This window comes from Anguilla rostrata, chromosome 12, assembly GCF_018555375.3.
Source record: "Anguilla rostrata isolate EN2019 chromosome 12, ASM1855537v3, whole genome shotgun sequence".
NCBI lineage: Eukaryota > Metazoa > Chordata > Actinopteri > Anguilliformes > Anguillidae > Anguilla > Anguilla rostrata.
In genome coordinates, this window is record NC_057944.1 from 36,342,009 (window position 1) to 36,365,985 (window position 23,977).

General features: G+C 49.4%; 1 protein-coding gene across 1 annotated transcript in view; it reads right to left on the reverse strand.

Moving 5' to 3' along the window:
• Positions 1-23,977, reverse strand: part of robo1 (roundabout, axon guidance receptor, homolog 1 (Drosophila)) — a 434,162-nt gene that overhangs the window by 320,720 nt on the left and 89,465 nt on the right. The gene's annotated exons all lie outside the window — the stretch shown is intronic.

Consider the following 23,977-nt stretch of genomic DNA (forward strand, 5'->3'; position numbering starts at 1 on the left):
TGCAACACCAGTGACCTTTTTCACAACACGTTTGTCATTTAAATCCCGCGTTTCAAAGCTTGTTCCGTTAGTGTCCACCGTTATCGTAGCGAATTCGGCATCGGGAGGAATCAAAGAGGCTCATCGTCTCTCGCTGTGTCCGTCTGTCTCGATGACCGCCGAACAGATTCAGGAAGCACAATTAATCAGCCAATCACGAACGAGCGGCGCAGCTGGCAAAAAGACCGATTTGGGCTTCACCCCATGCCCCTCCCCCCGACCCCCTCTCCTGGAAAGCAGATACACGCACTCACTGCTCAGGAACCGATTCACTGATTCCTAAAAACAATGTGGGGTGATTAAAAAAGCATACGCTGCCATTATCCCGATGTTTGCGTGAGGAGAGGCCGTTTCTCAGCTCAACCAGGTGTGTGTTTGTCCTTTTGAAAGAGGCCTGCTGCACGAGCCCTGGCCAAACGCAGAAGCAGCGTGGGTTTGTTGTCGAGGGCAACAGGCTTTTAACCCAATGGCAACACCCGGCCAGGTTTAGCAGTTGGGAGAATTTTTCTGCCCGTCAAAAAAGCCGCATATCCAATAAAAATTGAGCTTACTGGCTCCTCACCAGAGATCAAACTGCCCAATAAGGTGACACATATCAATGTTAATCCTAATGCGACATACTTAGTGTCACAAAAAATACAATGAAAAAATTTACACAGCGAGCCGCTGGCAGTATTAAGGCACTGCAGTGCATTATGGGATACCGCACATAAACAAGCGTCTAAAACAATGAGCAGGACTAATTCATAACCACTGCACATAAAAAACTAATTTGAAGTAACTGTAGGCCTACAAAGGTGTTTAACAATATATAATATATAAAAAAGATTTTAGGGCTTTTTTTTAAGAATTAGCAGATAACCACAGGAAGTTACAGGAACTGGAAACCTTGGGTTTTAAGGAAGCTCAGATCACCCCCTGACAACAATCTCCATCCCTCGCCATGTAATCTTTTCTCCCTTTCATCTCTCTCCACCCGGCCTCCTGCAGAGCTCTCAAACTTTCTGAGCATACATTTCAGCTGGGCATCGAGCGAAAAACGTGCACGAGAGAGTGGAAAGCAGATAGAGGGAGAGAGAGGGAGAAAGAGTGAGAGAGGGACAGAGTGAGAGAGAAAGAGAGAGAGTGAGAGAGAGCGAGAGAGAGAGACAAAGAGTGAAAAGCAGATATAGAGAGGGAGAGAGCGAAAGAGAGAGACAGAGAGAGAAAGAGAGATAGATAGACTCACAGGAGGTTGGCATTGTGTGCAGGGGGAACACAAAAGGCAGCCACTTTCAATAAGCCGCAATAATAAGCTTCCCTCAAACCGGCGTCTCTGAGCCTTTTGTGATACAAATGCAGGCGCCGCTGAGGTATTCCAGCGGGCGGGACGTGGGCGGGAGAGGCCCGGCAGCCCTCCTCTTCTCCCCTTTCTGTTTTCGCGTCCACCTTTTTCCCCGCGGACGCCGCCGCCCGGCTCTGAAGTTGGGTTTGCGGCGCAATTAGACCTGCCCCGGACTCCTCTCTCTTTGAGGAAAAAATCCATTCTTCTCTACACAACAGTGAGAGAGAGAGAGAGAGAGAGGCAGAGGGAGAGTTCAGAGAGAGAGAGAGAGAGAGATGCGGCGGCTTCTTTTCTCCGTTTCTCGCTTCTTCTTTTCTTTTCTCCTCCCTCCGTTTCTACCTTTCCGCCTCTCCCCCACAGAACGGCACGAGTCCTCGAAGCTGTCCACCTGCTCCCAGACACACACTGTCCTCCTCCAGCGCAGGCTCAGTATGCTGCATCCCCCCCAGTCATGGAATGGGAAACGCGTGTAGAAAATCGCGGTAATTCGCGGTAAAAATTGCTCGCTTTTCCGTGGACAAACCGCGCCAAACTAAGCACTGGCGTGCTCTAGGCATGCGACAGTGCATTACATTACAGGCCTTTAGAAGACACTCTTATGCAGAGTTACACAACTTTTACACAGCATCCATTTATACAGCTGGATATATACTGGAGCAATGCAGGTTAAGTACCTTGCTCAAGGGTACAACTGCAGTGTCCTACCTGGGGATCGAACCTGGGACCTTGAGATTACAAGACCAGCTCCTTACCCATTACGCTACACTGCCTCCCCAGGGCATTCCCCACTGCCATTTACATTACACACGCCAAAAACACGTGGGTTCCGTGTATGAAGCGAGGCAAGGAGATTTAAGGAGAATACACTTGCTCACTGAGTGGGCCGTGGGCTCAAGAGGACTGATCAGTGCTCAGATGAGCTCATAATACCAATCGAAGGCTCGTCCAATCACAGCCCCAGGGATGAGCCCGGGAGACACACCGAGCCACACACGCACGGACGTACGCTCAGCGCTCGCCATTGTGATTGGCCGTTTAATGCATTTAATGTTGCTTGGCGACATCATTATTATTGTGTAGTATTTTCGTGTTAAAAAGAATAAATAAAATAATGAATCAAGCAGCTGACGTCACTCAACCGTTTCTCCTTCACAAACAAAAAAGCCCAAACAATTTCCACAACGATACGACAATCAGCCAATGGAACTAGCGCGCTAACGGCTAACGAGTTTGTCGTCTTGCCAGAACGTTTTTTCTCCCAACAGAAAAGCGAGCGCAGGAAAAAGGATAAGGTTTCCCTTCGCTACAGATCAAAATTTCTTATTCGTATCGGATTTCTGGTGTTTGATCGAAAGCCATTCAGCAGCCGGGCTTATTTGGCTCAGCGCAATAAAGCGTGAAGTCTATTCTACGTGCGCGAGTGATTTCTGTGATTTGGGCTGCGGCTGCACTTTCTCTGCAGAAAGGCACACCTGCTGTGGAAGTTCGGGCGTCTAGGAGAGCGCTGCACTTTGTACAACGAGGCAAAGAGGCCGCAGACAACTCTACAGAGCACGACCGTGACCAAACAAAAACTGCCAAAGCAACAGAGGGATTTTTCAGTGGAATGATCCAAGGAGTGTGATCCTGATTGGCTGAGTCAATCACCTGACCTGAATGTGTTTCACTTGCCGAATACAAGACTGAAGACAAAAAATCACCGAAAACACAGACAGAAATGAAGATGGCTGCAGTACAGGTGATCACTGAACACAAAGTACAAAAAATGACGACTTTATTTAAGATTATCTTAATTTTCCCATTTTTCCAACCGCTTTTGGTCCCCTAAAGTGGCAGTACTATGTATAAAAAGGACTGTAATTCATACACAGATCACCCAATGAGGACGTAATTAATTAATTAATTAATGCAGTCTGCACTTGCACCTCATATTCATGGTTTCATTTCAAATCCGGTGTGCTGGAGTACCAAAGCGCCCAAAATGGAAATCGAGTCACACACAGTCGAAATATCTCGCAGATCACACTATGGGCGCAGAAGTCGACGGCATCAGCCGTGAGAATCGCGTCTGGCAACTCGTGTCTGACAAGATATAGAGATACTCAGCACCGCGCGCAACATCCCATTTTCATACATAATTTATGAGCGTGCCCAAACGCAAGCCGATACTGCGAACGCACCCTCGGCACCCGCAGTGCGGACTAGCGGTGGGGGGGGGGGGGGGCGGGGGGCGGGGGCGGGGGGGGGGGGGGGGGGTGTTGGGAGAGGTGCGCGAGTGCGCACGCTGTGATTGGAGAGCCATCAGCCACAGCCCAGCGGTGGAGCAGATTTGATTGTCTCACGCCGCATAATCACTGAATACACTATTTTTTGCGGGGGGGGGGGGGGGGTGGGGGGAGGGGCATGGTACAGTAAGGTGTGAGGACCAACTGCTGTAACAAACCATTTTCACTTGTACGGGACCCTGTAAAAAGCTCCCATACCGGGATAGCAGGAGAGAAGTGAGAGAACGATAGGTAGAGACAAAGAAAGAAAGGAGGGAGGGAGGGAGACAGTGAAAGAAACAGACAATGGAAGATGTGACAGATGTGGAGATGGATAAAAGAGGGGGAGACAGGATTAACTGCAAATCAATTAGACTTTCTTTGAACAAGCGCACATTGCCACACTCTCAGACAAAGGAAAACAAGCTTATTTGCAGTTTCACTTTGAGACGTACTTTTCATTGTGAATTATTGACGTTCATGTTTTTCTCAGCACAAAGCAACCAAAATCTTTGTCGTTTGGCTTTGTAAATTCCAAAGCTGGTCCAATCCAAATTTGTATAATTATGTATTGTCTGCCTCTGTACACCACCAGTACTTTGGCAACAGCATCCTTTGGCATGCCAATGAATCAGCGTGCAACAGAGATTTAAAATTTGAGAGGGGATGTTATTTTTTTGTGGGTGGGGGTGGGGTGGGGGGGGTGTGTAGCTGAGCAAAAAAAAAACAGATAACAAGGGGATGAATTTCTAAATCCCCTTAAGTGTGCCCATTTAATTTAGGAGTGTCACATTTTCCGAAAGATCGCCTCCATCCGTGCCCCTCCCCTCCGCTTGGTCACCTCCACGGTAGCCCCTCCCCCTGGCAGGACGGACAGATACGGATTAAGCGGCTAACGTTTACAGTGCATCATTCCCCCCCCCTCACTTCATTACAATAAAAGGATCAAACCCGGCGCGGTGGCTGTAAAGTGATTGGCAAAAAGGCGGACGGCGAGCGAAATGAACTGTCCTTCCTCCTTAGTGTACGTTACCTCCCCGTCCCTCCCCATGAGCGCCTCCACTAATCATTCAGCAGGGCTCGCGCGCCTCGGGGGCTCGTGGGTATGGCGGGGGGGCGGGGGGGCGGGGGGACGGGGAGGGGAGGACATGAAACATAAGACTGCTATTTTTACGGGTGGCGCGTGGTGCAAAAGCGACATATTGTCCGCTGTTCGAGATACATAAAAACCCGGAGCTCCTACACGAGTCGCTGACCGCACGGTTCTGCCCATTTCAGCCAGGCAGAGGATATAATAAACCCACTCAGGGCATCAGAACCGGAAGCAGGCAGAACTTCTCAGACCGATTAAGTCGCTGGCTCAGGTGAGAACTGCAACCCTTTCACAGACCAGCAGCAGCACAACGACAACAGTTGCTAAATCCGCTTTTGAATGCCAACTCCTCCTCCCTCCTGTCAATTTATTCGTGTAATTAGAAACATGCAGCGTTTAATGAAAATCGACTTGCCGCGTCGAGATATCCGAGAGAGAGAGAGAGAGAGAGAGACGGCGTGATGGATTATCCGTTTAAATCTACGCCGCGGACGGCGTTTGGAACCGGGGAGAACGGCGTTCCGTCCTTCGCCGGGCGAAGCCACGCAGTACAACCGTACCGCACGGGGTTAATCAAAATTAGCGGTAATTTAAAAGGCGCGGTCGCTTAGAGAGATCGGCGCGGGCGGCGGAAGCCTCCGGGCCGCGCGCGCGGGTATCCGCCATCTCGCGATCGCGTCCGCTGATAAATTAAAAGACGATTATTTCCTGGAGGGGGCGAAAGTGGTGCGCCTCGCCCCCCCCATCATCCCCCCCCGCCCCGCCCCCGCATCTGTGATGGATGAGTCCGACGGCCTGCGGGGCGAAAGTGGGCGGGGCCTCCAAGTGAATGCCAGCAGGACGAGGAGCGAACCCCGCCGCGCGGTCCTCGGCGCCACCCCCCCCCGCCCCCCCGCCCGCCGTGCGTCTCATCTCGCTAAAAGCCCCGTCGCCACCGCAGACAGGCTCCCTAAATCACTCACCGCACGGGCGACGGGCTCCGCGCGGAACTTTAAAGGCTGCGAGGGGGTTCGGACGGACTGACGGACGAGACCCAGAAAACGTTCCATTTATGTCGTCTGTCCAGCGCTGCCCTTCTCTTCCTCCGTCTGGCTACTGGCCAACAGCCTGGAGACAATCAACTTCCCTTTTCTTTAGCTTAAATCTGGCCTCAATTTATCCTCGGTTATGTATATAGATGTTACTGGTATAATTTGGTATAAGTTTCGCAAACACCCAAAGTTAACTTTGCAAAGTACGCTAGCAAAGAAAGAAGCGATCCATTTTAGGTTACATTTAAATGACATGTCCTTAATTTTGACTTTTTAATTTAAAGGCAAAGCTAATGCTTAATGTTCATTGAATCCAGACTCAGTATTTTGTTTTTGGCTAGTTAGTGGGTGCGGAGTGAACAGCGCTGGAGTGAAGGTCAGGAGAAATATCGGCCTCACACATCGCGGGACGGGGAGAGCACAGCCAGGCGGGGCTGGGTTTCCGATTACAGGCACCAGGTGTGCGGCCGGCGAATCGAGCCGGTGGAGAATTTTTGCATTACAGCCCCCATTTTAGGGTGTCCGAACCACTTTCCCATCGTCCGCGTCACCTGTGCACGGGCGAGGTGCAATTTTCCGTCCTGCTGATTGGATCGACGGGGAAGGGGAACAACAAGGGTGGCAGGGCTATTTTTGAGACCCTCCGTCTCTCCGCAACCCCCCCCACCGCCCCCCACCATGAGACCCGTACAATAAACCACCTGCCATGACAGAGACTGCCATTACCCTGAGCAGGTTGGGCAGCCATTATCCTACTCCAATCATAAGCCTCATTATAAAAGTTGCATCGCAAGCAGGGCGTGGGGGGGGGCGGGGGGAGGGAGGGGGCTGTATGACAACTAATTACCAGCCCCTGCTGCCAGTGTGGTTTCCTGTTTCATACATTTGCCCGCCTGCCTTTGTGCTTCGCGCTGAGCCGGCCCCCCAGATCCACCACGGGCGACCTGCAAGATGGACGCCGAGCCGCCGCGTGGCTAGCTAACGCCAACGCTAACGCGATCGCGCAATTCCCGTCATTAATAACCGCTCTAATCATTTTTAATGTATCATCTTTAACCGTATCATTTGATATTAACCAATACGCCCATATGCGCAGTTCAAATTGATGATCCCCATCCTATGAACTGCCTACGCTCATTACTCAGACCTTGACTCCGCACCATCAATTGTGGTTAGTGCTGCTAAACGCTGGTCATTTTTTAAACTCCGGAAACAGCCCGACGAAGCCAAGAACTCCACCGGCAGCGCCAGGAAACTACTTTTTAAAAACACTTTGTCCCAAAACTGCTTTCTACGTCCCAGAACGCCTATTCTCATCTGCTAGGCCATGAATCTCCTTTAGAGTGCGTATGTGTGTGTGCGTGTGTGTGTTTGGGAGAGGGAATAGAGAAAGAGTAAAAGAGTGTGAGTGTGAGAGTGAGTGAGTATATGCGTGGGTGTGTGTGTGTGTGTGTGTGTGAGAGAGAGAGAGAGAGAGAGAGTTTATGATATAATTAAATCAATGTACTCAGAAAATAAATGTGGAGTGAAAATTGGCGACCAAAGAACAGAGTTCTTCACACCAAAACAGGGAGTAAGGCAGGGCTGTAGTCTGAGTCCAACACTGTTTACATCAATGAGTTAGCGGTGCAGTTGGAACAGTCTACAGCCCCGGGCCTCCTCCTACATGACACGGAAGTAAAATTCTTACTCTATGCAGATGACCTGGTTCTGCTCTCTCCCACTGAAGAAGGGTTACAGCAGAACCTAGCTCTGGTAGAGGATTTCTGTCAGAACTGGGCACTGACAGTAAACTTAAAAAAGACAAAAATAATGATCTTCCAGAAAAAAGCCAGATGTCAGGAAAACAGGTTCCAGTTTTTTCTAGGCAACACCGCCCTAGATCACACTCTAAATTATACGTACCTTGGTCTGACAATTACAGCATCAGGGAGCTTTAACATGGCAGTGAATGCTTTAAAAGAAAAAGCTCGAAGAGCACTCTATGCTATAAAAAGAAAACTTCAAAAAATTGTTATACCAATTAAAATCTGGTTAAAAATATTTGATAGTGTAATTCAGCCCATTGCACTGTATGGAAGTGAGGTATGGGGTCCACTCAGCCAGCAGAACTATTCCAAATGGGACAAGCATCCAATAGAGACCCTGCATGTAGAATTTTGCAGAAACATCCTACAAGTACAAAGGAAAACACCAAATAATGCATGCAGGGCAGAATTAGGCCATTATCCATTAATGATTCACATCCAAAAAAGAGCATTAAAATTCTGGATGCACCTCAATTCAAGTCCTCAAGACACATTGCAATTTAAGGCAATGAAAGCCCAAGAGCTCAGTCATGAAAAGAGTCCCCTCAGTCAGCTGGTAATGAAGCTGACTAACCCATTAACCCAACTAACACAAATCACAGACCAGCTTCATACCAGCACTGCTTACCAACAAATCAAAGTAAACGAAGTAATGAAACAGACCAAAATCTCTTATCTGGAATATTGGGATAATGTAACCAAAACACAAAACAACTAGATTGCTACCGGACCCTAAAAAGAGACTACAAATTGGCTGAGTATCTCTTCTCTGTCAGAGATACAAAGCAGAGGCAGATCCTGACCAAGTACAGGCTCAGTGACCACGCACTTGCAATTGAAAAAGGCAGACACCGGAATACATGGTTACCAAAAGAACAACGTATATGTGGTCACTGTAAGACAGGAGAGGTGGAAACAGAGATGCACTTTCTCCTACATTGTGAAAAATATTCAGAAATTAGGACACATTATTTCAACAAATTCTCTCTAATTATAAAGGACTTCCTTTCCCAAACAAAAGAGGAAAAAATGCAAATCCTGCTAGGAGAAAGGCCAACGGCTCCACTAGCAGCAAAGTACATCTCGGCCTGCCATAATCTGAGGGACACTGGTTGACCACCACAAATATATTTATTTTAATTATTTATTAATTTCTATCCCTTTTTTTTTTTTTTTTTCTTCTACATTATTATTATTATTACTATTATAATCACAATTATTATTATTTTTTATTGTTATTGTTGTTGTTGTATAGCCTACTCGTTATGGCCATTGCCACACTGTTGATTGCATTGTTGTTTGTATTTAATGTTTCCTATTCCTGTTTCTATGTGTACGCTTTGGCAATAAGTACAAGTGTATTTCATGCCAATAAAGCATTTTGAATTTGAATTTGAATTTGAGAGAGAGAGAGAGAGGGAGAGGGGAGAGAGAGAGAGAGAGAGAGAGAGAGAACGAATGTGTTTGTGTGCATGTGTTTGTGTGTAAACTGTAATACATATATCTGTGTTTATGCATGTGCTTCTACCCAGAAGGCAGTTCTTCACCTCACTTGCTGGATTTCTGGGGTTCAGGCTCAGTGTTTTTAGAGCGTCTCAGTGAAAAGTGCTACACAAATACAATTGAATTGAATTTTCTGTGTACTGTATGCACGCTTGTGTGTGTGTGTGTTGTTTAAGAATTACAGGGATGCCGTAATTAAACTGATAAAAATCTTGTCTGCGTTCCAGCATATTTGAGCAATTAGACAACAATGAAGACTGTCGCAATCCAGTAAAAAAAAAAAAACAATGTGCCTTCTTACAGTAAGCATATGTTCATTATAATTGCACTGCCTGTCTACCAGCAGATCCTCCTCATTCAGTACAACAAAGACGCACGCTCCTTATCTTTCACAAACGGTCTAGGAGATTTTAGATTTGGTCTGTGCGTTATAGTTTAATGCAGCTGTTGTTATTACGGCTATAACGCAGATTCCTTATCTTTCACAAACTTGCATATTCACAATCAGGCAGTATGTCTTTGAGTCTCTGAGATTTTCAATTTGGTCTGCGTGTAGTAATAGTTTAATGTGTCTGTTGTTATTATGACTAAACCAGACCGCGCTTCTGCAGGCAAGCTAACATCCCACTGGAATTACTGCCCTTCTGTTAAATTCAAAACCGAGCAGTCTGGATATTTCGCCAGAGGCCACGGCAGTAGGGTTTTACCCATTACTGAGACAGTACCAGCCCTTCATAACTGTTTTAAGGACGCAAACGTAACTTTAAACAACATGGTTTCGCATGTTTGGTATTGGGATTTTACAGTGAACTAAATGTGGATTTTAAAAAAGAAAATGGAACTGGCTTTCCCGGACACACTAAAAGCCCTCTAGAACTGTCCACAGTAATGTAATGTTAAGTGAACAGCCTATCCCTGCTAACCAGATACATGTACTATCAGCTGAAATCACATATGTTAGCTGGCAAGCTAATATTCAAGTCAGAAAATGTTAGTAACACAAATTAAATTCAGTTTTATGTCATATAAATTAAACATAACATTACCAGTCCATATACTAATGTAAACATCTCGTTTCACACAGAAAATAGAAGTTACACAGAGACACAAGAAACACAGAGGTTGTGTAGGCCAGTTATTCCACAGCCATGAATGTTTTGGTTTATGTATCATAGCAACACACATCCTGGTCCATTCTGAGATATTGGGGAGTCCTGGAAAAGAAGGGTCCATTAACTAACCCCCTTGCAGCTGTGGACACTGAACAAGAGGACACCTTTTTGCCAAAAAGGTCACAGGGCAGTCCTCATACTGCTCCCCAACATACCTCTCCTCTCCCTTGCTTATTACATAGTAATTACATGTCAGATACAGTGCAATTACACATCAGATAGTGTTATTACACAATGTCACAGACAAAACACAAGGTGAAAAAAGATTTCTTGTACGTTACGCACTCTTAACAAGATTGAAAATGGCCGCTTATTCAGAATGATTTTCTGCTTGGTCTCTCGCTCTCTCGCTCTCTCTCTCTCTCTCATCGCAACACAGGAGCTTTTAGAGAAGCACTTGGACCGAGCCCCTTGCTGAGAAAAGAGAGGAACGCCAGCAAACAACAAACAACGCTCTCCCTCACTTTTCATTTAAGGATCAAGTGCCACTTCAGTTGCGTGCACCACCACCCCCACACACAGAGAGCGCTGCAACACACACACACACACACACACACACAAATAAAACTGCCACAGAAGATGCTCCACAAAATGCAACTCGCTCTCATTCGTCACCACTGAAATCGAACTCGGCGCACGTATTCAAGCGTCAAGCGTGTACATTAAAGCGATGGGCCCGTTTCAGGAACGGCGAAGTGGCCGTGGGTATAAATCATCACCGAGCTGTGAGCAGCCCTCCGCCGCGCTGTATTTCACACATGCACACACAGCAAGCGGCTGTGTGCGCGTTAGCGCGGGCTGAGGCTCGGCCTGCTGAACAGACTGGAGACCCAGAAAAGAGGCAATACGAAAGTGACGTGAAGGATATAATCGAAGTTAACCGTCTGCCTCGACCGCACTGTTCCCAAAGACCGGGCTCTGGCAGGTTCTTTCTCTCTCAGTGATGTCACAGGTGATTCCCAACACTGAATCTCCCACTGGCACAGAAAAAAAAACTAGAACAGCATATCCCAGCATGCATCAGGACTTTGGCATCTTCAGAGCCTCATTCTGCATAGAACCAATCATAATCAGCTTTCAGCAAGAAGGTCCAGTTAACGGGTGTTTTCAGAACATGTGAAACTACAAGAATTCTGCCCTGTACCAACTGTCCATCTGTTCCACTGCAATAATTTATTCATCACCATGTCCATCAACTGCAAATACAAACACGCTGATAACACAACATCTATACATGCTTATACAAGTCTTAGATGGGTTCCCTTACACACAGACTGACAACAAAACCAGAAATAATACAGTGCTATAATGGGCCATAGCATCCTCTCTCTCCAAATCCCCCTCCATCCATCCATCCATCCATCCATGCATCCATTCCTCATTATACTTCCACGCCTTCCTCCCTTCTCCCAACTCTTTTCACCCTCCATTTTCTCTCTCTCTCCGTTTACATTATTCATGACATCCATTATTTGGTTCACAGATTTTTAGTGGAGGAACGGAGGTCCAGAGCAGGCCCTTACTCAGGGGTATATAAGCTCGGCTGCCCCTGCCGTGATGTGCATTTGCAATCCCAAATCCCAGAATCCCCTGCTCATACTGTTACATCATACACAAACGAGCGTACCTGTCTTTTTTCTGCTCATTTCCACACCATCCTCCTTTCTGTAAGCGCTTGGTCAGGCAGGCCAAGCAGCAGGGCAGAAAGAGGAGCGTTTATGATTCTCTGTGATCAGAACAAGCCGATCAGCTGGTACCACATGACAGCGGTGTCTCAACCTTGTGAGAGACTGTGTGCTCTCACGGGGTGTATTTAACCATAACTGAACCAAACCCCCCCCGTGCTATGTGTACACAGACAGACATGCACGCACGCACATGCACACACACACACACACACACACACACACACACAGCAGACACACACACACAGGCACAGTGTGGGCGCATACTCCCACACACACGCAAACACAAGCAGAAACACAAACATGCGCGCACACACACACACACACACACACACACACACACACACACACACAGGCACAGACACAGACCTACACTACTTAACAAAACCCTGTATAATTTGCAACTGCATGCGTGTCACCTTAATCTATTTAAGCAGAATATGGTCTTTCTGTATTAATCCTATAAAATCTAATTGCACAGAAGTAATTAGAGTAAATTGGAGTGAATATATAGTTGGGAAATTAGGCAGCCATCCCCCACACACCAAGACTGCCTTCAGTGTGACTGGCACAGTGGCACAGAAAGAGCTCATCACACTTCCCCAGATCAGATTACATTTCACTAATCCGGCCGGATTTACTGCATCACAGTACCCATCTCCGCGGGAGCAATAAAGCCTGTTACACATATACTGTAATTAAAAGGGCAGGCTCATTTGCGCACTACGTAATATCTGCGCATAATATCCCAATTACAGATAATTGACATTCATTTAATTTGGTAATAAGGCAAACTAGCATAATCAAAGTTAATGCTCTGCAGCAATAAACAATCCATAAATTGTCTCAGATAAGAGAATATTTCTGTGTGAGATTCTTTTTTTGACTTGCTGAAGACGGAAACATTCTTAGCGAAGCACCACAAGTGGTCGAGTTTGAGCGTGGAGGATATTAAACCCCTACAGCGCTGGTTACTATCTCTCCAATTCAGCATGAGAGCAATTCTGCACGATGTGTGTGCGTATACATGAGTGTACTGTATGAACGCACATGCATGCATACGTGCAGATGTGTGTGTGTGTGTGTGTGTGTGTGTGTGGGCCTTTCTGTGCAATACGTGCACGCGTGGGTGTTATGGGTGGGTGAGTGTATGTGTGTCAGCATGTGTACGTGTCTGTGTATGAATGTGCGCGTGTCAGTGTGTGTGTGTGTGTGTGTGTGTGTGTGCATGTGTTGTGTGTATGTGTGTGTGTGTGCATGCGCGTGTGCATGCGTTGTGTGTATGTGTGTGCACATGCATGCGTGTTGTGTGTGTGCGTGTGTGTGTTTGCAGTGTCTCCTTCATCGTGACGAGCATCTTGTTCCCAGTGCCGTCCTCAGTGGCAGCGCTCTGCCCTCTCGCTGCTCTGCACAGATAATGTCTGTCCACACTCAGACAGCAATTACACAGCCCTGCTCTCCTTCCACACCAGCATGCAGTAATGTCAAGTGCACATTTCTCCTTATCTTCAGCTGGGAAACATAGCCACCATCCATTAAGCTTAGTATTCCTTGTGTGTGCTGTACACTGCAGTGCGCGTTCCTTCAAACTCGAGCAGAATTAGACCCGAGAATTAACTTTCCACTCATGCCCAGCGAAGTTAAATTAGCATAAAGGGGTTCATTACAGTAGCGGTGAGATTTGCCAGGATGGCAATTAATTGAGTTTATATCCATAGGAGATGCGCCGCTGCACAGTCTGCAGTGAAGATGGCGGAGATAGAGCAGCGGACCTGAACTGATGACTCACGGGGCAGTGCTCACACCGCTACAGAGCAAGGTGATCAGGGTCACGCTCTCTGACACACATATCAATATGAACACATGCACGCACACGCACACACGCACACGCACGCACGCGCACGCGCACGCGCACGCACGCACGCACACGCACACGCACACGCACACGCACACGCGCACACACACGCACACGCACACATCCACGCACACGCACACGCACACGCACACATACACGTGTACACACGCACACGCAGGTATAGGCACACACGCACACACACACGTACACGCACATACCCGCATGCCCACATGCTCAGGAGAGAGAGAGAAAGAGAGAGAGAGAGTGCACAAGTTAATAGAGAGCGAAAGAGAATGAGAGATGGGCAGGTGGGGTAGAGAGACAGAGAGAGGGGTAGTAAAGCAAGATAGGGGGGTAGTGGAGAGGGCAAAGGGTTGGTGGGGGTGACCAGTGCAGTGGAGGATGATTGGATTTTTAAGTGCAGCGCTGACCCTCCCTGGGCCTGTATGAATCAGGGTAGGTTAGGACCAGACCACACCAGTACATTCCATACACCCCCCCGCCATCAGGAGTCAGGGGCAAGGATAAAGGGGGAGGAGTCAGGGGCAGGGACAGAGGGGGAGGAGTCATGGTGCGGGGACAGAGGGGGAGGAGTCAGGGGCAGGGACAGAGGGGGAGGAGAAAGGGGTGGAGACAGAGGTCTGTGGGGCAGAGGAAAGGAGGGGCCTAAGGGCAGGGGGGAAGAAGGGGGTGAGGACAGGCTGACCCAAACCCCACCCCCATGCAGAGACACACACACAGAAACACCGCTCAACCACGATGATCCCTCTCTGTGCATTATACATTCTCGGGGAGAAGCAGAGCTGTTTGTTATGGAAATGGATGGAGATGGAGTCCAGGACCTCCATTCACACACTGCCCCCCCCCGGTCAGCCAATCCCCCCGATGGGAAGGAGGAAAATAAAGAGGGCATTCGGCCCGCCTCTCAAGTGCAGAAACCAATCACAGACTTGGTTGACTCCGCTGATAAAGGCTCATCTGGTTTGGTGGCTTGTTTCTTCTCCAGCGATCTCCATCGCTGGCACCGGTGCTGCCCAAATGCAAACCCGCTCTTGCAGGGCAGGGGTGCGTGGTCCGAAAAGGGTGGGCACCACCATCCACGGGGCGCGCGCTTTTAAAAAAAAAAGCGCAACGGGCATCACTTAGTCCCCTGAGCTCTCTCTCCGAGGGACTAATCTTTTTTTTTTTTTCGTGGCTGACGCTTTTACGGGCCACAGATCGGCACCCGTAAAAGCACCATGGCGCACGCCGCCTGGGCACTGATTAAAGGGCTTGGAGGCGGGCGGCTGCGGCAGGGAGCGAGGAGGTGGGCGAGGAGGTGGGGGGAGGTGGGGGGGTAAGTGGAGGGTTGAGTGGGGGGGGGGGGGGGAGGGGGGACAGTAAGGCAGAGTATCCGGTTTGTCTAAATCGTCCTTAAAAGCTCAGCGGGGAGTAATCGCCGTGGCGCGCGCGAGGTCACGGAACACGGCGGCGCGATTAAAGACCGCTAGCCGCCGCGCGGCTGAAGACGAGGCGGAGATCACGCGCCGGCGGAGCGGGGGGACCGGGCCGTCAGAGGCGACCCCGCCGCCCGTCCTCTCCGAGCGGAGCGGGGCGGGGAGAGGAGAAAATGAACTCCCTTTGCACTTCTCTTCCATTTGCCGCCGTCGCTGAGTGCGTCAGGGAAAGACGGCATTTCATTTAACACCGCTTAAGTGGCCAATCCACTTAATAACAACACGACCTGCACTCACTGCAGCGAACAAACCAGTTTAAGAAGTATTTCTTTATTATTAGTATTATTAACAAATCTGGAATGTTATAATGTTTCTGGCAAAACTGCAAAACTTCTGGTGGCTCTACTTAAAATAATGAGTAACGTGGCTGCCTTGAAATAACTTAAAGTAAGCTACTTGTTATATTAAAGTAGAGCCACTTTCTTATGTATTTTATTACTGTTATACTTTGTATAGCTGAACATGTATTAAATGTGAAAATCCTGAATAATTTGATTCATGTTTTTACTTCCTTTCCCTTTTTGGGGGGGGGGGGGCATTTCTCCATTTTTCACTGCAGTAATGTAGTTCTCCATTGCATCTCCTACATCACTGTGCAACTGCGAAAACCTGCTGTGAGTTCAGCAGCATGCGCATTAGCATGTGCATATCTGCAGCACTGCTGCAATACCGGTCACACTGCGCTGGAGGACTACGCAGCTGGAGCAGCTGGAGCAGCCGGAGCAGTCAGATCACTGTTGTCCGACTGTGACTGATGAGGTTTGCGAGACCAATACTGGATAATTTGATATCCAACCCCTGCTCCACTGTGGGATGCAATGACATGCACACCCACACTGGCCTGGTCAGGGTGAAATCTATTACATTGTATTACATTTATTTGGCAGATGCTTTTATCCAAAGCGACATACAATAAGTGGATACCAAAAGTCATTGGAACACCTACAAACCACAGATCTGATAAGGTACAGTACTCATTTTGTAGCAGTAATTCACAGCCATGAACACATTAAGTCCAGTTCACACAGTAAATATTACTCTCTGACCTAACCTATGGTAAATCAAACTAGCAGGCATGAAAAGCTAAATCCCAACTGTAGCTAAATCCCACTGTGTACACCAATTGATTTATAATTTCTTTTGTACAAATCCTTGTGGAAATAGAAGTGTGTTTTTGTTTAGCAGAAAGATATACAGTTTGTCCAGAGCAGTTCTGGAGATAGACTAAAGCAAGCCTTTTTCAAATACAAATATACTGTTCAAATTATCATGTAAAAATGTTTTTTTCTCCAGACAGCCTGACTATTACAGTCCAGTTTACTGCAGCCGTTATGCCCCAGGAGTCAAACTTAGATTTATAATTTAATTTGGAACTTTAAACAATTATAGAAAAGGGATCTTCCATGAGGGAGGCATTATTGATATTTCTGTGGCTTTATAAACAAGGTTGAATGGAGTAGTCTTTTTCCATTACAGCGGCCAGGGGTGAGGAAAGCAAATCGATGGAGGGATTTTAATTGTTTCTTGTATTGTTTTTTATTTTTTTTATTTTTTTTATCAAGGACCACATCTTTAACCTGCATATTTAGGTCAGAGCTTACAAATAGATTTTTATAAAAGATTCAAAGTTTGTGAAAAAAAAAATTAACATCAAAGGCTCTAAAAAGAGAGAGAGAAAGAAAGAGAAAGAGACGTACATTGTTCTTCACCCTTTTCTGTAATGCATCCAACACACTGTGAGGGAAGGTGTATTTGTGTGTCTATGTGACACAACACATTTGTCTTGAGGCACTCCATTTATTTACACACACACACACACACACACACACACACTCACACAAATGCACACGCACACACACATGCGCACATACACACACACACACACACTCACCCTATACTGGCAAGTGGGGACCATAGCCCAGACATGTTTTTTACACACACACACACACACACACCAACAGTGCATTCATAAACAATATCCTGCCTCCCGATGTCCCCCCCCCCCGCCCCCAGTATAGATAGATAGCCCCTGTCCTGTGATGCTGAATCTACATTAGGACATACACACTCGTGGGGTCCAGAGGGGTAAGCCGGGGCTGTCAGCCCGGACCAGCAGCCCTGGGGGGGGGGGGGGGGGGGGGGGGGGGCGATGGAGCGGCCCGGGCGGAGCCATCCGTCTTGGTTACGCCGTCGCCGCGGCGACTGACAGACAGGGAGACGGATGGAGGGCCGGCCCGGCGCAATCCCGGCTCCCGCTGTTATGATATTTCATTAAAGGGACTAATAGAGCGTGACGGGAAATATTGAAAATATCAAAGCGGGGTGAACAGCCCGAGAGCAAGGCCAGGGAGGGGGGGGGTAATGGACAACAGGGGTTACTGACTTCTTTCTGCTTCTCTCTCTCCGTCTTCTCTCTCTTTCTTTCTCCATCCCCCCGTCTGATTCTTTCTCTCTAAATCTTTCTTTCTCTCTCTATTTCCCTCTCCTTCTCTCCCTCTCCCTCTCCCTCTTTCTCTCTTTCCCTCCCTCTCTGTCTCCCTCTCTTTTTCTTTCCCTCTCTCTGTCTTCCTCCGTCTCTCTGTTTCCCTCCCTCTCAATCTCTTTCCCTCCCTCTCTCTCTCTCTCTGGCTCCCTTTCCATCCCCCTCTCCCTCTCTTTCTCTCTCCATCTTTCTTTCTCCCTCTCTCTTCCTTTCCCTCTCTCTCTCTCCATCTTTCCTTCTCTCTCTCTGTCTCCCTCTGTCTCTCTGTCTCCCTCCCTCTCAATCTTCCTCCCTCTCTGGCTCCCTCTCTCTCTCTCGGGCACTGACATTTAACCCTGGGTGTCAGACAGCCATGCATCTGGAGCACACAAATTGTATCATATTGGAGGGAGGGGTGAGGGATATGTTTTGGGGGGGGGGGGTGCAGGGGGTAGGTATGACAGTGCTGGCATCACCGAACACCCCCCTTGCTCCTACCACTTACAGAACTGTCACTCTATCCACTGCCCCCGCCTCCCGGACCCCCGCCTCCCCCCCCCCCGCCCCGGGGGGACGCTTGCCACGGTGACGATGAGAAAATAATACCCCTCGCTGTCAGCGGGATGGGGGGGGGAACAGTGGGGCACCCTGGGGAATTAGCACAGAAGCCCCAGGAATTGCCCCGTTTCACAGACAGAGGAATGCCCTTATCTGTGGAGCGAAGCCTGTGCACAGGTCACATGACGGAGGTTATATTGGCCAATCCGGAACTTTCAGATCTCCACAGACGTGATGCGGCCCACTTCACTTCTGAGCGCCACACAACTAAGACACAGGTACTGCTTCAGACTGCTGAACCGCCATTATGTCCTGTGTGAAAAAGGCAGCCTCTACGTTCAGAAAAATAAACTAAAATAGAAAAAGGATCTAGAGCCAATAAATATATGGTTATATGGTCAGCCCATGCCTTTGTCTCTGTTGTGTGACCCCCTGTAATTAAGTGTCCCTGTAAATCCTGCATTTCGTATAATTCTGTATGTCTTACTTGTTTGTGTTATGTATGCACCTACTGTGGAAAAGAATTTCCTCCTTGAGGACAAATAAACTATCTATCTATCCATATTTTATGAAGTGGCCAAGTGTATACAAAGGCATGTGTGTAAAAGTGTGTGGCAGTTCTCCCTGGGCTCAGATTCCGGTCTCAGTTCCACCTGATGACGGGGAGGAGGGTTCGATCGGACCGCAGAGAGACGCCGCGCATTACCCCTGGGCGTGCAAAGACCCCCCCCCCCCTCGTGCCCTCTGACCCTGAGGTCACCCCCTGGGCGCTCGGCGTTAAGGCCAGCTCAGATGGTCCGCCCCGGAGACGCTGGACTTTCCCGTCGATGGGAATTCATTTACGCGGGCGCACAAAAAAGAAAAGTCAATACGCCGCAAAGTTCCTTTCTGCCGCGGCGTTAGACAAAAGGGAAGGTCTGACAGAGAGAGATAGAGGGAGGGAGGGAGGGAGGGAGGGAGGGAGATGGAGAGAGAGAGAGAGATGAAAAATGGGAATCCAATCAACTCCCAAAAAAAAAAGACACTGATTCAGCTGAAGCTGTCAATAGTAAATGTTAAATAAGTCTGCGCGGTGCTCGTCATGACAACAGGAATCATGAAACAGCATCTGTGGTCCCCGATACCCTCTCATAGTGATCCCAACCCTGCCCAGGCCAGGCCTGGAGGGGTCCTGACCCATAACACCACTCAAACTCCCCCCACCCCCCCCGCCATGAATGACAATTTATTTCTTTTTGACGATTAAAGGAGAAAAATCATTCCCATCAGGCCACAGTATCAGATCATTGGCTGTGGTATCTGTTCCATGAAGTACATCTCTTGTCACAATGCACTGCTGGCTAGGAGAGAGACACACACACACACACACACACACACCCTTAGCCTCTGTAAGATTGAAAAAAAGCTCAGCTGCGTAAAAGCAAGGGGAAAGAACTGCATCAGGCCCATCTGTATCGAACGCTGACAGGTGCTACCGTTCCCTCTGTCTCTGACTCTCGTTCTCTCTCCCCTCTGCTTTCCCCGGCGATGAGAACCTCAACCTGCGCCGGGCACAACACAGATCAGCTGCTATCTCTTCACACACACGTGTGGGGGAGAGTCACTGCAGCTCGAGCGCCGCTCGAACCATCTGCCAATCAAGCACGTGCGCTCTCCGCACACTTCCGTCCGACAGCGACGCTAAACAAGCCTTTTTTTTCCCCCCGCTTCCCGGCGCATCGTCAAACGTGTCACAACCGCGTTCGCAGCAGTAAAAAAAAAAAACGCGAAACGACCGTTTTTTTTTTAAATAACGGAAGGCCTTCGCGAGGACGCCGTCCCCCGCCCCGCAGAACCGTTTAAACCGCCCGCGAAGGCGCTGGAGCGGAGAACCCCGCCGCGAAGGTGACCTTGGGGCGGCTAGCGCTCCCCCCCCCCCGACTGCGCGCGGCGCTCCCTCAGGATTGATTACCGATCTGCGCTTTCGCACGCGGGGGCGGTATCGGGGCCGCCCGCCCGGCGATTTACATAAGACCCGTGCGTCAGACGGGCAGCTGAGACAGGTGACTGAAGACCGGTCTGCACCACCGACCCCCCCCCCCTCCCCACCCCCACACCCCCACACACCCCCCGTCTGCTCTCTTCTCTTATCGTGTGGAGCATTTGCTTCCTGGAGGACTGATAAACTCAATAAGGGCAGATTGGAGCTTTCCGTTGACTCTGAGGGGCGCAGCGTATCTGTGCGTGTTCGCGTGTCGCAGGTAGGGGGCGGCGGAGAGTGTGTCTCTCTCCTGGGGGAGACTTCACCACCCCTCCGGCCGCCAGCGCCACCACCTCCACCGATACCATCAAGACTACCACCGCCGCCGCCACCCACCACCACCATCATCACCGCCCCTCCAGCCATCACCACCATCCCTCCCATCACTGCCCCTCCCACCACTTCCACTGCCACCACCACCAACTGCCGCAACCAAAAAGTGACACATCGCATCTGCGCAGAGCCGCCTCAAAATCCCAACTTAAAGGCTGTTTAAAAATGCACCAGGGATTTGGTAAAAAAAAAAATACTGCAGACACAGCTACCCACCCCCTGCTGAGCTCCAATCTGTCTTGCATTAAAAACCTGCTGAATTATTCAGCAGGAACCCTAAATAAAAGACAAAAGAATCTTTTTGTTAAAAAACAAAACAAAACATCATGGCTCCTGAAAGTGAGGGGGAAAATAGAGTGGCGACAACCACCACCACCACCACCGTCGCCCAGGCGTGGTGAACTCCATCTCACATGGGCGTTTCCAAGGAGATGCGGAACCCAACCCGGGCCGTGGAATGCCATTTCCCAATGGGAAACCGCCGGTGTGCTGAGCCAGAGAGAGCACATCTAAATGACTGCACAGCTATCCAGTGCTACTGTACGTCAGGGCAGTTTAGAATCACTGAGCTACGGTGAAATTGTCCGAGGAAGGTACACCCACGCAAACTGGGGGTTTATGGTGTATGGAAGACTCACCACCCTGTTATCTCCATCCATGATAACGCTCACATCACTGCATTCTGCGTTTCCCCTGCAGTCAGTAAATGCTTTGTGGAGCAACCCCTCCCACTCTTACGCCCTTCCCCTCGCTCCTCCACGTTATCGACTCAATCTCTCTCTCTCTCTCCCCCCCACACTCCTCTTTATTCACCCATTTCTTCCTCCCTCGCACTCTTTTACTTTCCACTGTAGTTCACTTTTATCATGCTATCCTCAGTTAGGAGGAACTACTCCTTTGATCTCGCACAACCAGCTTGTGGTTTCGGCCAAGCTAGCGTCTGTGGCTAGCGTCTGTGGCTAGCGTCTGTGGCTAGCGTCTGTGGCTATCGTCCGCGATCGACGGAGAACAACTTCAGGACTGGACCCCGCGCCTCTCCGGGTTGCATGCGCCCCCCCCATGCCCCTACACCCGTCCCTTACCCCCCCCCCCCCGGGGTCTTCTCCTCAGCAGCCGGAGCGTACGAGGACAACACCCTGGCTAGAGGGCGTTCGCCTCCGCGCGGGGCGCACAAACACGCGATCACACGGTGCCTTAACAGCAGCGATGTCACCGACGCGCGCACACGCGATCGTATCCATTACATTACATTACAGGCATTTAGCAGACGCTCTTATCCAGAGCGACTTACACAACTTTTACATAGCATTTAGATTGCATCCATTCATACGGCTGGATACATACTGAAGCAATTTCAGTTAAGTACCTTTCTCAAGGGTACAACGGAAGTGTCCTTACCCGGGAATCGAACCTGCGACCTTTCGGTTGCAAGCCCAGTTCCTTACTCACTGTGCCACACTCCAGCGCACACGCGATCGTATTCTCAGCAAAGCCAACAGAACGAGAGCGACGGCCCGCGCGAGCAGCTTACGAAAAGCACGACCGGTAAACACCGTCCTTCGGAGGTAGGGGAAAAAAAAAGAAAAACAGGCGAAATGTGTCGCGGGAGATAAACTGAGCGGTCAAAGAGGCGGGGCGGACCCCCCGTGACACGGGCGCGAGAGGGAATCGCATCGCTCACGCTCGGGGATTTTGACTAATTGACCCGCCCCCCGGAGGAGACGTGAGAGGGACAGGCGAGCCGCGCGCGGAGCACCGTCTGCCGTCCCCGGCGGCATGGCAACCGTGTCGGGGGGTGGGGTGGGGGGGGAGGTGGGGGAGTGATGAAACCGCGATACGATATGCGTTCTGCCGCATCCAGGGAGGTCACAGGGTTGGGGGGTGTGGGGGTGTGGGAGTGATGGGCGGGGGGGGGGGGGGGGGGGTGATGGGGGGCAGGGATTACTTTCATAGCTGGAGGGGTCTGGAGTTGACTCCACTGTTGTGGGGGGTGGGGGGGGGAGGGGGGAGAGCAGACGATTCAATCAAACGTCCCGGGGAAAATGATCTCATCGCCACATTGAGCTCGACAGCGACCGAATAACTGTTCAATCACAAGGCGGCCCTGGGCAGCCGCGCGCCGGCGGGTCACTGGGTGAGCGCGGCACAATCGCGCTCGCATCGTCTGCTCCAGGACGCCGCTAAACAGCTGATTGGCCGGGACGTGTGCGGCAGACGGTGCTTTTCCTCGCCCCTCGCTCCTCGCTCCTCGCCCCCCCCCCCGCTGCTCGGGGGAAGGAGCGGCGAAGTCGGAACCGTCCCTCCCTCGTTCCAGCCTCTTTTTTTCGGGTCAACCCCGGTCCGCCTCGTTCGGGTTAAGAGACTAAAGGGAAAGGAGACGTTTCAGCCTCTGGGAACGAAAACCAAACCCTGATAAAGATGGCGAAATTAAAACGGTCACGGTAGGAGAAAAAAAAAAAGTCTGAAAGATTGCTGGCGACACAGTTGCTGAAATGTCACCTTTCACAGACATTTTCCTTGACACAACTTGTTTTACTCTTTTAGTGGATTTGTCTTCTCATTGCTGTTCAACCACTTTTGTTTACTGCAATAAGACTAGTGCTGGGTGGGGGTGAAGCCCCCTAATGTTCCTTCGTTGGCTCCCACACACACTAGTAAATTCCTATTTTACCACAAAGCCTCAAATTTGCCACGGAGGAACTCATCCACTCCTCTGGATTAGAGAGATTCATCTCAGCTAAGACAGGTATGACCAGCGGTTCAAGCCACATGCACACACACACATACATATGTATACTCGCACGCACGCGCACACGCGCACACACACACACACACATACATGCACATACATATGTATACTTGCGGGCACACACACACACGGACACACACACACGGGTGCACACACACACGCACACACACACACACACGTTTGAAATGGAAAAAGCCATGAAGTCAAAGAGAGAATGATGACAGATAAATCTCCCAGTCCCTACACACACACACACAGGTATTCTTCACCCGTTTCATTATTTATTTTCCGTTATTTATTTTCTTTGTTCTTTGGGGGTCATTCGACCGCATTGTATTCCCGGGAGTTACATCCTGAAAACCCAACCAGGGAAGCCTTAAGACTACACAAGAATGTTGACATCCTGGATTAATATTGTACCTGCCAACTATCTTCAGGACAGGCAATCAGCACCCCAAATATTTACCCTGACTGTGAAATCAAGCAAGGAGGGTGGAAACCGCCAGTCCTCGTGTCAATCAATAGCATAATAAAATTATCCGTCTTAAACCGCAAATCCTTGCCTGATTCAAATCCTTTAAAAAAA